Source organism: Capsicum annuum, unplaced genomic scaffold, assembly GCF_002878395.1.
Source record: "Capsicum annuum cultivar UCD-10X-F1 unplaced genomic scaffold, UCD10Xv1.1 ctg46389, whole genome shotgun sequence".
In the NCBI taxonomy this organism is placed as follows: domain Eukaryota; kingdom Viridiplantae; phylum Streptophyta; class Magnoliopsida; order Solanales; family Solanaceae; genus Capsicum; species Capsicum annuum.
The window spans coordinates 1-13493 of NW_025853954.1; the positions used below are offsets into that span (position 1 = coordinate 1).

At 34.4% G+C, this 13493-nt stretch overlaps 2 pseudogenes; both read left to right on the forward strand.

The window, feature by feature from the left end:
• The first annotated feature begins 6017 nt into the window (after positions 1-6017).
• On the forward strand, positions 6018-9267 carry LOC124892354 (annotated as a pseudogene).
• Positions 9268-9638: 371 nt separating this feature from the next.
• LOC124892355 lies at positions 9639-12218 on the forward strand (annotated as a pseudogene).
• The last annotated feature ends 1275 nt before the right edge of the window (positions 12219-13493 follow it).

The following is a 13493-nucleotide window of genomic DNA, read 5'->3' on the forward strand; positions in this document are numbered from 1 at the left end:
TACATAAAGTGTGAATCTTGAAATATTTTGCTCAAGTATTGATATATAGGTTTTGAACCCTATTTGAGAATCATGATTTTTATGATAGTAATGTGTTATGCACACCTTGAGATTTGAATGATTTGACCTTTTGGTCTTGAAAGATTTATTTTTGAACTCGAATGAGAAAAGAAATCCACATTTTGATTTATTATGAAAAAAGGGTAGCATGATGACTTCCGTTGTGAATTGCTGAATTATTTTGTGGTGGATTTTTTTTGAAAAGATCTGAGCTAAGTCCGGGAGTAGTCTTTAGAATCGAGTGGGAGGTATAGCTATGTTGGTACTTCCCTAGAACTACGTACCCCCATAGGAGTCGGAATTGAGGCTGATTATATAGAGTGATCACTAGTTTTTGGATTTGATACTTATAGTCCTACTCCGATGGCAAGGATAGGATGGCTCTCCCCAACTTGGGTTGTACATTGGAATCCATGTGACTCACATAATTTATGTCGGTTATGAGATCTCCCTCTGTGTGTGTGTGTCCTCTTTGTATCTAAAGATAATGATATAAGTTTGAAAGGATGGTTTTCTTAAAGTTATTATTTCCGAAATGGTTGCAATACTATATTCTAAAGAGAACTGTTATGAGATTTGGTTACCTTGATGGTTTGAAACCGTGATGAAATGAATTGAGAACTTACTATAATGACTCACATGTTTTACTTGAGATATCTTATTCTATTATGATTATGATGATTTTATTCGAGCTAGGTGAGTCTTTTATTATATCATGCATGTTTCCTATAAATGCTTATGATATTGATCATTTAAATTGCATACACCCCCATATGCTCGGTACATTTCCATGGTACTGACCCACATCTTCGGATGTAGGCTACATTTTCTTGGAATGTAGGTTCAGGTGCTCAGTCCTAGGCTCGACAGTAATTTTTTGGGCACGCTGATCTACATCCTCTATCATGGTGAGTCCTCCTGATCTGAGGACGTGATATTCAGAATCCTGTTTCATTCGAGTTGTTTACTTTTGGCACTGAGTATGAGTCAGTTGGGGTATGTCCCAATGGCTCTCTGATTTTGTTGATTTTTAGAGGCTTGTCAGACTAGACTAGATGATTGGAGTTGTCATGAGATATCATATTTTGCTACTTTCTGCATTTATCTATTCTAGTGTTTTTGAGACTTGAATGATGACTCTTAGATGTTTTGACTATGTTGAACATGAAATAAGCTTGTGGTTTCAAGCACCGTGTGATGCCTCGGGACCCATTTTCGGGGCGTTACAGTTATCTTTAATATAAAATAATAACTTTATAAAATAAAGTCCATCTTTTTATAATGAGGTGGTCACAAATATTTAGACGGAGAGATAATTTCATTGACCGAGTGTTTATTTATTACTCTCTCCATTTAAAAAAGAATGACATACTTTGACTTGACACAAAGTTTAAGAAAATAAAGAAGACTTTTGAATCTTGTGGCCTTAAATTAAAATTGTGTCAAATGTATCAAAATGCCCTTTAATCTTGTAGTCCTAAACATGCCATGTGGAAAGTTGAAAATAAAGTATTGTCAAAAGGGGAAAGGGGGTCATTCTTTTTTAAACGGACTAAAAAGGAAAGTAGATCATTCTTTTTGAAACAGAGGAAGTACCAATTAAACAAAAGTCAATTAACAAAATTAATAAAATAATATAAACAATAATGATATTAATGCAACAAAAACAGTAAAGAAAAACAAAAAATTGTATTTGTTGAATATGATAACAAATAAATTAACTAGCATGAAATTAATGAAAAGAGACAACAACAACCAACAAAGCAGTAAACAACCTTAAAATTACCATTTTTAGGTTGTTTTTTCAAGAATCTTTAATTTCCTCAAAAAGAAAAAATTCCAAACGGAACAATCAAGAAACCATCAAACAACTAAAATGCTAGAACCCCAAAAAAAACCAAGAAACAAGTAAAATCAAGAAGTCTTGTAGAGACAATTTAAAGGAGAAACTAAAAGGTTTAACACAAAAAAATACAAACTTGAAACACCCTATTTCAAGAATCTTGAAAATGTAACAGAAACACCAAAGGTGCAATCTTTATACTCAAAAACACAAAATATAGCAACAAAAAAAATCCTATTCAACAATTAAGAATCAACCCCATGTTAAAAAGAAGTCACGAACAAACACTACAAAATAAGAAAAACAAAAACAATGGTTGTTTTGCCGTCGTTGGGGTTGTGGTTTGGGTTGTTTTGGGTGGTAGTGGTGGCTATTTTGGGCAGTGGTGGTGGGTGGTGCGGGGTTGGCCGGCGACTGGTGGCTGTGCGACGGTGGTAGTGGTTTGGAATGGAAGAAAGAGTAGAGAGAGAGAAAGTTTATAGAGAGGAGCGATTGATTTTGTGTGTGTGCTTTAAAAGTGTGGGTGTGCGAATATTTAAAATAAATAAATAAATAATTTATCAAATATATTTTTTCTTCCAACATATACCTTAAATTAGGGAAAGTAGATGTGGGAAGTTCAAATGTCATAAATAATGACAAGATCTTGATTTGACTGATTTTTGCTTTGTGTATTAAAATAATTAAATTGACTCACCTTTGCATATCATATTAAATAACGTACAAAATAATGATTGTCAATATATAATTATAGAAAAATATAAATAACAAATAAAAAAATATAATTATCTTTAAAAAAGATATATTATGCTATAAATAATTAAAATTATACTGCGCAGTAAAAAATTACAGTGCTATGTTGTATACGTATGTAAATAACTGTGCAAAAATATTAAAATAAAAATAAACTGATAAAAATTTTAAAATTTATAAAATTATAGATAATTATCAATGAATTATGTAAAACTAAAATATAACAATAAATGAGTAAAAATTCTAAAATAATGATGATTATCAATAATTTATTAACAAATGAAAAAAATATGTAAAAAATTGCATATTGTGTCATTTAACAATCAGGGAGCCTAAATACGTTAATTTCACGTTTGGAGAGACAAAATTAGGTGTCAACGGTAGTATTTAATGAAATGAGTATTTTGAGTTGATTTCCCAATTTGATGGACTAGTATAATACGTTATATGGTTCACCGGTGGTACATAATTGTTGCTAGACTATAGGCTTGAGCTTTAGATGTAGAATATGGCGGTAAGAGTAGTAGCTTAAGGTTAATGATTTATGTTTTGTGGGAATGAATTAGTAGGCTTGATGTGATCTGTGAAAGAGCCCAGGTTGATAATTTATGAAAAGTTAAGTGGTAATTGTGAGGTTTATGTGTATATGAGGACTAGTATTAAAATGATGAGTTGTGTGTGAGTTATTAAGTGGATAAGGTCATAAGTATATAAGAATAAGTTGCACACCCCTGGTAGTATGGCGTTAGGTAAAAATTTTATGATATAAGTTATGTGATTAACAGTCTAATGTTAGAAGGTTAAGTAGTGGAGAGTGGATTTTATGTGATAAGGAGTGAGGATATGTATACTCATGAGACTATGAATTGTAGGTTGATGACGATAGAGGATAGTGAAAAATTAAGAGTAGCATTCTTGAAAACCAATGACTTTAGAGTATACTTAAAAAGGAAAGGTTTAGCGTTTATGTGTATAAGTGTTTTATGTACCTAGTTTGTGTTCTTGAAATTGTAGTATGGAGAAGTCTGGTGAGTTGTTGTATGGTGTTCATTAGAGTTGAATTGAGGAAAGATATGTAGGAAATATGAGCCCTGGGTATGGTTTTACAAATTTTGTTATGTTGTAAGTTATGTGATTAGAGGTGTATTGCGAGTATTCTAGGGAGTTGAAGATAGAGTGTTAAGTGTTTAGAAGCATAGATGCCTATGCCCATAATAATGTTAGTCATAAGTTTGTGACTTTGGGGTTAGAGAAAGTTATAATTAGTGTCCCTGAAGGGGATGACCCAGAAAGAATTTAGTGTCTTTATGTAAAATTCTTGAAGGAAGTTTGTGTTCATGTGTATATCGATATCCCCTATTATATTGAGAACTGTGGTTATAGACTGATGGGATGTTATATTCTTAAGTCTAGGAGGGTGACTTTGATCTAAGGGGGAGATAATGGATTAAAATAGTTCCCGAATTCTTTTTGTGGTGTCAAGTTTCAAGTAAGAATCATGCTAAATCAATTCTTATTAAAGCAAGCTCCTCCTACTTCGATTTGAATGAACTTCTACCAATGTCTTATGTATTTATGTCTTGCCTATGCCTAAGGTATGAGCTCTCTATGTAAATCATGTCATGTTTCGATATTCAGACAAGGAGAAATAATGTCCCTCATTGATCCAATATTCCAAGTATCCAAGCCATATTATGTTGTTCATGATCCAAACCTATGTCTCACAACATGCTTGGTCTTAAGAAAACATGTTTTTGTATGTCACAGAACTATTTTATGCCGAAATTAGCCAAAGCGATAAAGTTGTGGGAACTTGTGACTGTCTCAGCTCTGAAAATGATAAGCAATAGCTTCAAGTATCAATCTTTGTCTCAATCATTGACTTTATGAATTCCGGCCTTATGTTATACAAATCATGAGATATGTGTACCCATGTTTCTCACCGTAGTATGTCCTAAGAAATCATGTTGTGTTGTGGTTATGCTAAATGACCCTTTACTTATGATTCAAACACTTGGTATTTGAAGCACTCCGTGTCTATTCTATCGTATCTTCACTTCATGTCCCTCCTTGAGTAGTGCAATAAGTATAAGATATAAATTGACAAGTGTTAAATCCATTAATGGTGTTTAGGCTCGGGTCCCTCAATGAACCTCCGTATGTCAGTATGATGGTGGTTTTGAAAGAGTGGTAGTGTGTTGGGTGGGGGAGTAGATGTTTTGAAGATGGATATTTTGATGTGACTTCTAGAGATAAGGTTATAGGAGAAGGGGCAAGAAGGAGATAAACTTTCGTTACATGAGATAGTTAAGAAGGAGTTGTGTGGTGAAAATCTTAGTAAGAATGATTAAATTGGATGGTCTTAGTTAGGAGATCCATGAAGTGGGTGTAGTAATCCCAGGCGCATATGCCAAAGTTTAGCAACATCACTATCTGATAGAGAGAAAGTAGAAACAACTGCATCACCTTTAACCATAAAGCCTTGCAAGATGTACAAATTAGCAGCCTTTCTCTGTCCCTTCATCACAGTAAGATCAACTTTACAAACCTTCATGACTCTACCTTCACTGGAGTTCTTATATCTGTTCGAATTAAGGGTACTCAAGGAAATAAGATATCTCTTCATTTTTGGGACATACCGCACATTATCAAGTGTTCTCACAACCCCATCAAACATCTTAATCTTGATTGTTCTAATACCAGCTATCATATAAAGTTTGTTATTTCCCATCAACACAGCACCTTTAGAGACCGTTTCATATGTTGTAAACCAATTTCGATTGCAACACATATGAAATGTGCAAGCCGAATCAAGAATCCAATTCTCATAGAGTTTAGAGTTACCATCAGAAACTACCAAGAGTTTTCCATCACTAGCGATATCTTCAATAAGACTGGCTTTATTGAACTTCTTTGGTTGGTTTCCTTTGTGTTTTTTATCTTTTCTTTTATTTCTATTTGGTAACTTATAGTACTCAGATTTGATATGGCCCTTCTTCTTGCAGTAGTTACAGGTTTTTCTTCTATTTTTAGATTTCAACCTATTCCTATCATCACCTCTAGAGTTTCGCTCACAAGTCCTTCCTCGAATAATGAGACCATCTCCTTGAGTCTCTGACCCATTCACAAGATGCTTCATCTTATCCTTAGAGAACAACGCATCATAAACTTCATCTAGGGTCAGGGTATCATGACTATATAAAATTGTATCCCTAAAGGTCGAGTATGATGCAGGCAACAAACACAACAAAATCAACCCTAGATCTTCCTTATCGTACTTAACCTCCAGAGTCTCTAAATCAGAGACGATTTCCTTAAAGATAGATAGGTGATCCTCCAAAGATGCACCCTCAGAAATGCGATGGGAATAAAGTCGTTATTTGAGATGCAACTTACTTGTTAGTCTCTTTGCCGTACATAACGATTCCAGTTTCAACCACAATGCAGCGGAGTGGTCTCTTCAAAACATCCTATAGAATCTGATTGGATAAATTAAGGTGGATCTGAGATAGAGCCTTTCAATCCTTATGCCATTTATCCTCCTCTGTCCACAATGAGGGAATATTATCAAACCCTAATAGAGCATCATCCAAATTCATCTGTGGGTGCACAACTCGCATCTTAACCTGCCATAACGAAAGTCTGGTGTTGCAGTCCAATAGCAGAATATCATACTTCATAGTTGTCATCCCCGAGAAAACAATCGATCACGCTCTGATACCAGTTTGTTATGAACGGACAATAATAAGCAATATGATAATTAAAAGAAAAATAATATGAACACACAGATTTACGTGGAAACCCTTGATGGGAAAAACCACCGGCAGAGGAGGAGGAAATTCATGATAATGAGAAGAGTACAATGAGGTATTTAAAACTTCCAAAATGGCCCACTAAATCACACTTATATAATATGTGCGTACAAATAAATCCTAAGTCCAAAAACATACAGGTCCATACCGCAGGGGCGAAACCTCCAATGGGATCAGTAAATCACAAACATGGGACACACCACGAACTTTTCAGGACCGAATCAACAAAATTCGGGGCATAAAATCTAACAATTACTATTTGAAAAACTAATTTCAACTTTGAATACTAAATTTCTCCAATATAATAATAGCTGCCAGTGAGTTGTTCTTGGAGTCTCCTGCTGGAGTAAAATTCTCATACGCAAACATGAGCCGTGACCTCAATACAACTGGTGATAGGAGAACTGCTAATGATAATGTGTTTTTACTCACTTGGCTCTAGAGATTTCCAGATTAGAGATTTTTACGTTTCTGGCGAGAGCTATGCTGGACATTATGTATTCTTCACCACAACAAGTTAGCCAACGGAACTCTCATCAATGTTAAAAGAAATAATTTTAAGCGATCTATAAATTTAAGTAGCGAGTTACACCTATCAGTGTATATTGTCAAGAAATGGACCTTGGCCTAATTCAACCTCAAAAGCTAGCTCAAGAGGTGAGGTTCCCCCCACGCCCAGGCCCAACTGGCATTGGCGCGTGGATAGTGAGCCCAAAATGGGGATGGACCTGACTCTGATACTATGTCAAGAAATGGACCTTGAGCCAAACTCAACCTCAAAAGCTAGCTCAAGATGGGAGAATTACCCAAGTCCATATAAGCAAACCACTAGTCCATTCCCCAACCAATGTGGGACTTTTACCCACTCTAACATACATAAGTTAAATTATACTTACAAGTTGCATGCCACTGACAGATGATTGCAAATTGCAGATTGGGAATGCAGTGATCAATGATGACACAGACATCATAGGAAATTATGAATTATTTGCATCCCACTCCCTAATTTCAGATCAAACATACCTTGACATCAAAAATATTGTTATGACGATAGCTACAATGAAAACAAGTGTAATGAGGCAGCTGAAATTACAAGCAGCAATCTCAACAATATTGACATCTACAACATTTACCCAAAAATTCTGTCAGTAAGTGGGATAACTCTTATTCTTACAAATATTCATGCTCTATCCTGTATAAAATAATGCAAAAATATTCATATCGAGTTAATGGGTTATGTTGATGCAGCCATATCAGTTTGACCCCTGCTCGGGCAACTACGTCAATTCTTACTTGAACAGAAGGGATGTTCAAGATGCACTCTATGCCAATGTTACCAACATCAAATATGAGTGGACTTCTTGCAGGTTATTAGCACTCCAACAGATTAATCTTTTACCGTCTCCATAAGTTACTACATGTTCAGTTTCCAATTTTCATTATGCTTCAGTGCTCGTAATTCATTTCTATTTCAGTGATTCACTCTTTTACAATTGGAAAGACAGCCCAAAAACTATAATTCCCCTCCTCAAAGAGTCTTTGGCAAATGGTGTTCGAGTGTGGATTTTTAGGTAATTTAATTCCTCATTATACTACTTTCTTTTTTCTTTCTGATGATTTGATAGCAAAATGTTCAACATATATTTATACTTGGAAATTAAATGCAGTGGTGCTACAGATGGAAGGGTGACTGTAACTTCTACAAAGAGATCTATACAAGCAATTTCCCTCACAGTTGACAAACCTTGGCGCTCTTGGTTGTATGGAGGAGAGGTAAAATAACAAACATTGCTCATCAAACATCTTTTGCTCACCATAAAACTTGATTCTATTTTCTCAATGTTTTAACTTGATGAAAATTAACTTAATTATTTTGTTTGGATATATATTGGAGGGTTAACATTGTAAATCAACTTCTTGAAAACACAGTTGTTCCCGAAAAACAAAAACCTGAAGACACAACATGCTAGAATCAATTGTTTAATGCAGAGCAGTTGATTGCCATTTGCTAGAACAAATCGCTTTAATGAAGTTATTACAAGGAAGATTTAACTTTCCAGTTGGTCTAGCCTCAGAGGCTTCTGATCAGAGATTTGCTTCTCCAGCACTTGAAAAGCTACTAGAAGATTATGCTGGAGAGTACGCCACCGTGATGAAGGTTACATGGTTTGTTTCTTTCCATTTCATATTTTGTTGTTACCTTAATTGATCAAATAAGATAAAGAGCATTCCATTCTAAGTCATTATGAGTAAGCTCACTGCAAGTCATTATGAGTAAGCTCACTGCAATCTTTATCTTCAAATAAGATAAAGAGCATTCCATTCTAATTCATATTTTCTTTAATGAAATGTTTGTGATTTCCTGTGAAGTTGGCTGGAAAAATACAAAAACGGTACATCAGAATAATAAGTTTGATAATTTTATGCTAATACACTACAAGTTGAGTGTTCCAAGTTTCTAACCTGCTAGAGCCCTTTCCCTTATTTCTCACTTCCTCTCTGGCACACTACCTGCTGGAGACTAATCATCGATCTAGCAGATTCTTTATTTGTGTAATTAAGAATCATTTTATGAGCTTTCTTATACAAAGTTTAATATAGCATAACATTATCGATTACTTGAGCTGGTTTATGACATCCCTCTTTGTCTCTCTTTTAATTTTTTGAATCTTTTTTGGAATCCCTCTTTGTCTCTCTTTTAATTTTTTGAATCTTTTTTGGAATCTGTTTTTATTGCAGGTGAAAAACACAAGTATTAGTTTAAATCTGCTGAAATTTCTGGCAAATGTGAAGCATTAATTAGCATGAGGGATAACAATTCATCTAATAAAGAAAATCATTAACCATTTGTAAGTTTTGGTAGTTACTAAAACCACATAATTTCTTTTTTGATAGTCATTCATATTATTACTGTATTAGAACAATTTTGAATTGTAGTTACTAGAATGACTAACAAAAAATATTTATTTGGTATGCATATTAAATTAATCCTTGTTTAGAATATCCTAGTAATTGTCAATCTGTCTATTTCAAAGATAGTAAAATGATTAAGTTCGGGATAGCACACATATATGATCAAATCAAATCTCACAATCACTCATAATTACATAATTGGATTATATATAGCCTTCCTCTACTCCCATTTTTCAATACAAGACACACAAACAACAATGGGAAGATTCACTTTCATCTTCTTTCTCTTTACCCTCTTTTTGTCTCATTTTGTTGCTTCAAGTCTTGGAAAGAAGCAAAGTGATGTTCTTGGCAAATTTAACAAGGCTAAGCGAAAGAGGGATTCATCCATTGAAAAGAGTTATTTTCAAGCAGCCCTTGAAAATATCGAGTTAGACAAAGTTATCCTTCCACAGGATGGACTTAAAGAAAAAGATTGGATCAAGAAATTGCCTGGACAACCATCAGTGAAGTTTCAACAATATGGTGGCTATGTTACTGTCAATGAATCCGCTGGCCGTGCTTTGTATTATTACTTTACTGAAGCTGAGAATCCAAATTCATTGCCCTTGCTTCTTTGGCTTAATGGAGGTATACACATACATCATTTGTCTATATTTATAAATTGTGTGATACTATCAATAAACTTATTTTTATTGATATTTGTTATACTGTTTGAAAGTTTACTTGTGTTTGTTTGATCAAAAAGGGGGAAACAACTTCTTGCTTTTATGGAGGGAACTCTTTTTTTCTTTTACAACTATTAATTTCATCAAAACACTATTGAAATTACTATTATTGTTATTTTAGGAAGAATCGGTTTTGTGGGTTATATACAATAAAACTTTTCAATTTTATTGTCTTTTTATTAGAGATCTTCATTTTTACATACAAGACATATGAGAAAAGTCATTTTCTTCTATTTAATTTGCAAGTGGCGAAGAGATCTCATTTCCTCGTTAGAGCATATTTTTCACAGACCAACTAAATATAAACATATCCATGTTGAGTACACCAATAAATTGGTTCTGATTACCCAACTATCTTAAAATGTTGTGAATTCTTTCTGTAGGTCCTGGTTGCTCTTCTATTGCTTTTGGGGCCATGGAGGAACTTGGACCTTTCAGAGTTAATAGTGATGAGCAAACATTACACAGGAATTATTATGCATGGAATCATGGTAAAAAAAAGTGCCCTTTTTGTGTAACGTAATTTCCTATTTATGTTTGAAAAATAGGTGAACAATTCTCGACTAAGACTACTAATTTTCTCGTATTGAATTATAGCTGCCAACGTGTTGTTCTTGGAGTCTCCCGCTGGAGTAGGATTTTCATATACAAATACGAGCAGTGACCTCAATACAACTGGAGATGGCAGAACTGCTTATGATAATTTTGTATTCTTGGTTAATTGGCTCGAGAGATTTCCGGAGTATAAGAACAGGCAATTTTACATTTCTGGTGAGAGCTATGCCGGGCATTATGTACCTCAGTTGGCACATACAATTCTTAAGCATAACAAGTTAGCCAACAAGACTCTCATCAATCTTAAAGGAATAATTGTAAGTGATCTCTCATTTAAGTAGGGAGTTACGATTCTCAGAGTACATAAGTTAAATTATAATTTCGAGTTCCATACCACTAACGGGTGATTTCAAGCTGCAGATTGGGAATGCAGTGATCAATGATGACACAGATGACATAGGAATGTATGAATATTTTGCATCGCATGCCCTAATTTCAGATAAAACGTATCTTGATATCACGAAATATTGTCCGAAGATCAATACAATGAGGGCAGGTGCAACGGGGCAGTTGCAACTTCAGACGTGAATGTGAACAACTATCTTGACATCTACAACATTTATTATCCCCTTTGCCAGGATGGAATCACGAAACCGTCAGTAAGTGGGACAACTCTGTAATTTTGCTCTTATTGTTACAAATATTCACATTCTATCCCGTATAAACTAATGTAGAAACATTCATATTGAGTTAATATGTTATTCTGATGCAGCCATGGCAGTTTGACCCCTGCTCAGACAACTACATTTATGCCTAACTAAACAGACGGGATGTTCAAGATGCACTCCTTGCCAATGTTACCAACATCAAATATGAGTGGACACCTTGCATGTCATTAGCAATCCAACAAATTATAATGCATACAAATCCTCAATCACTTTTCAAATTAAATATTGTGATTTCAGATTTTACCTTCAATGAGTTACTACACGTTCAATTTCCAATTTTCATTACGTTTCATTGCTCATAATTATTCTTTCTATTTCAGCGATGGACTCTTTTACACATGGAAAGACAGCCCGAAGACTATAATCCCTCTCCTCAAAGAGTCTCTGGCAAACGGTATTCGAGTATGGGTTTTTAGGTATTTTATACCCCATTATACTCACACTTCTTTAATACGCGGTATTTAGAGGTCTTGATCACAAATATTTAACATATATTTGTACTTGAAAATTAAATGCAGTGGTGATACAGATGGAAGGATGCCTGTAACTTCTTCAAAGAGATCTATACAAGCAATGAACCTTGCAGTTGATCAACCTTGGCACTATTGGTTGTATGGAGGAGAGGTAAAACCAAAAAAAACATTGCTCAACAAACCAAAAAACTTGATCCAATATTTCTCAATGTTTTAACTTAATGAAATTAAATTAATTATTTTATTTTTGATATATATATATATATATATATATATTGTAGGTTGGAGGATATGTTGAGACATATATTGGAGGTCTAACATTTGCAACAGTAAGAGGGGCAGGACATGATTAAGAATCATTATTTTTAATCTAGCACGTCCTTTATTTTTGTAATTAAGAATCATTTTACGAGCTTTCTTAGACAAACTTTAATATAGCATAATGTGATCAGTTGATTTATCTTATGACGTCTCTCTCTCTTTTTTTATTTTTTGCTTTTCTTTGGAACCTGTTCGTTTGTGAATCAAACGTGTTATGCAAATTGCAGGCAAAAAGCCAATAAATAAGCATATATTGTTGGGCAATTAGTATGAGGTGTTACTGAAATGTCATTAATCAATGCCAAGTTCTGAAGTTTGTCAAGCTAAACATGACCAACACCACGCCAAATGTTTAGCAATATCAGCACAACCACCATAGGCAGCATTGAACTAATTAAACTATCAAACTGAAAGTAGAACTACAAAAATGTGCTATAGAATTAGAAGATGCAATCAATTGAAGAAGTAAAAGAAGCTTGCAATCCATGGAAAGCAAATAGAAAGTTAGTTCTTGCACGTTTGTCAACTAAAACTCAAACGGTAAGAAAGTGCTCAACTTAACTTTGAGCTACGTGGTTTTTATGACGTATACTCATCTCCAAAGATGTTCTCACACTAAAGCATCATTATTCACACTTATTTCTAAGTAGAAATCATTGGGTTCGATTCTATATATGTAGGAACGATGGTTCAAACTCTAGCCGAAAATGCAGGGTGTTACACTAATCCTTCTTCTCATAGGAATAACTTTATTTGATACAAGTACAATTACGAGGATGGACGTGTGAAAGTGTAATGAACCCGAGGCTTGGAGTGTGCATGAAAAATGCAAAAGAGGGCCTAAAACACACATGAAAACTGTATCTACACTACACTCCATGGGTTGCATTTTGAGGCTTTCCATTAAAGGGCCTTTTGGTCATTTTGTGTTTTAGTTGTAACCTAGTATAAATAAAACATTGTACGTCATTTTGTGTTAGACTTTGATGATATTTGTAAGTTGTATAACACTTTGAAAACACTTCTCTCTTGTAAGAAAGGCCCGGCTGAAACTTGTAACTAGGGCTTTCACAAATGTGGATTTCACTTGTGTTGCATTCAAGGCTTGGAAACGTTGGTTTTTAGAGGAGGTAAAGTCCCTCTTGTGTCAACGTAGGAGTTAGGTTAACCGTTGCGTGTAGTGTTAAGGGTCCAAGAGTATCACATGTTCTTGGGTTCTTAAGATTATACCAACCAAGGTCTAACTATCTATCCTTTTTTCATTGTAATCTTGTGATCTTTTGTAATTGTTGGTGTGGTTATACACG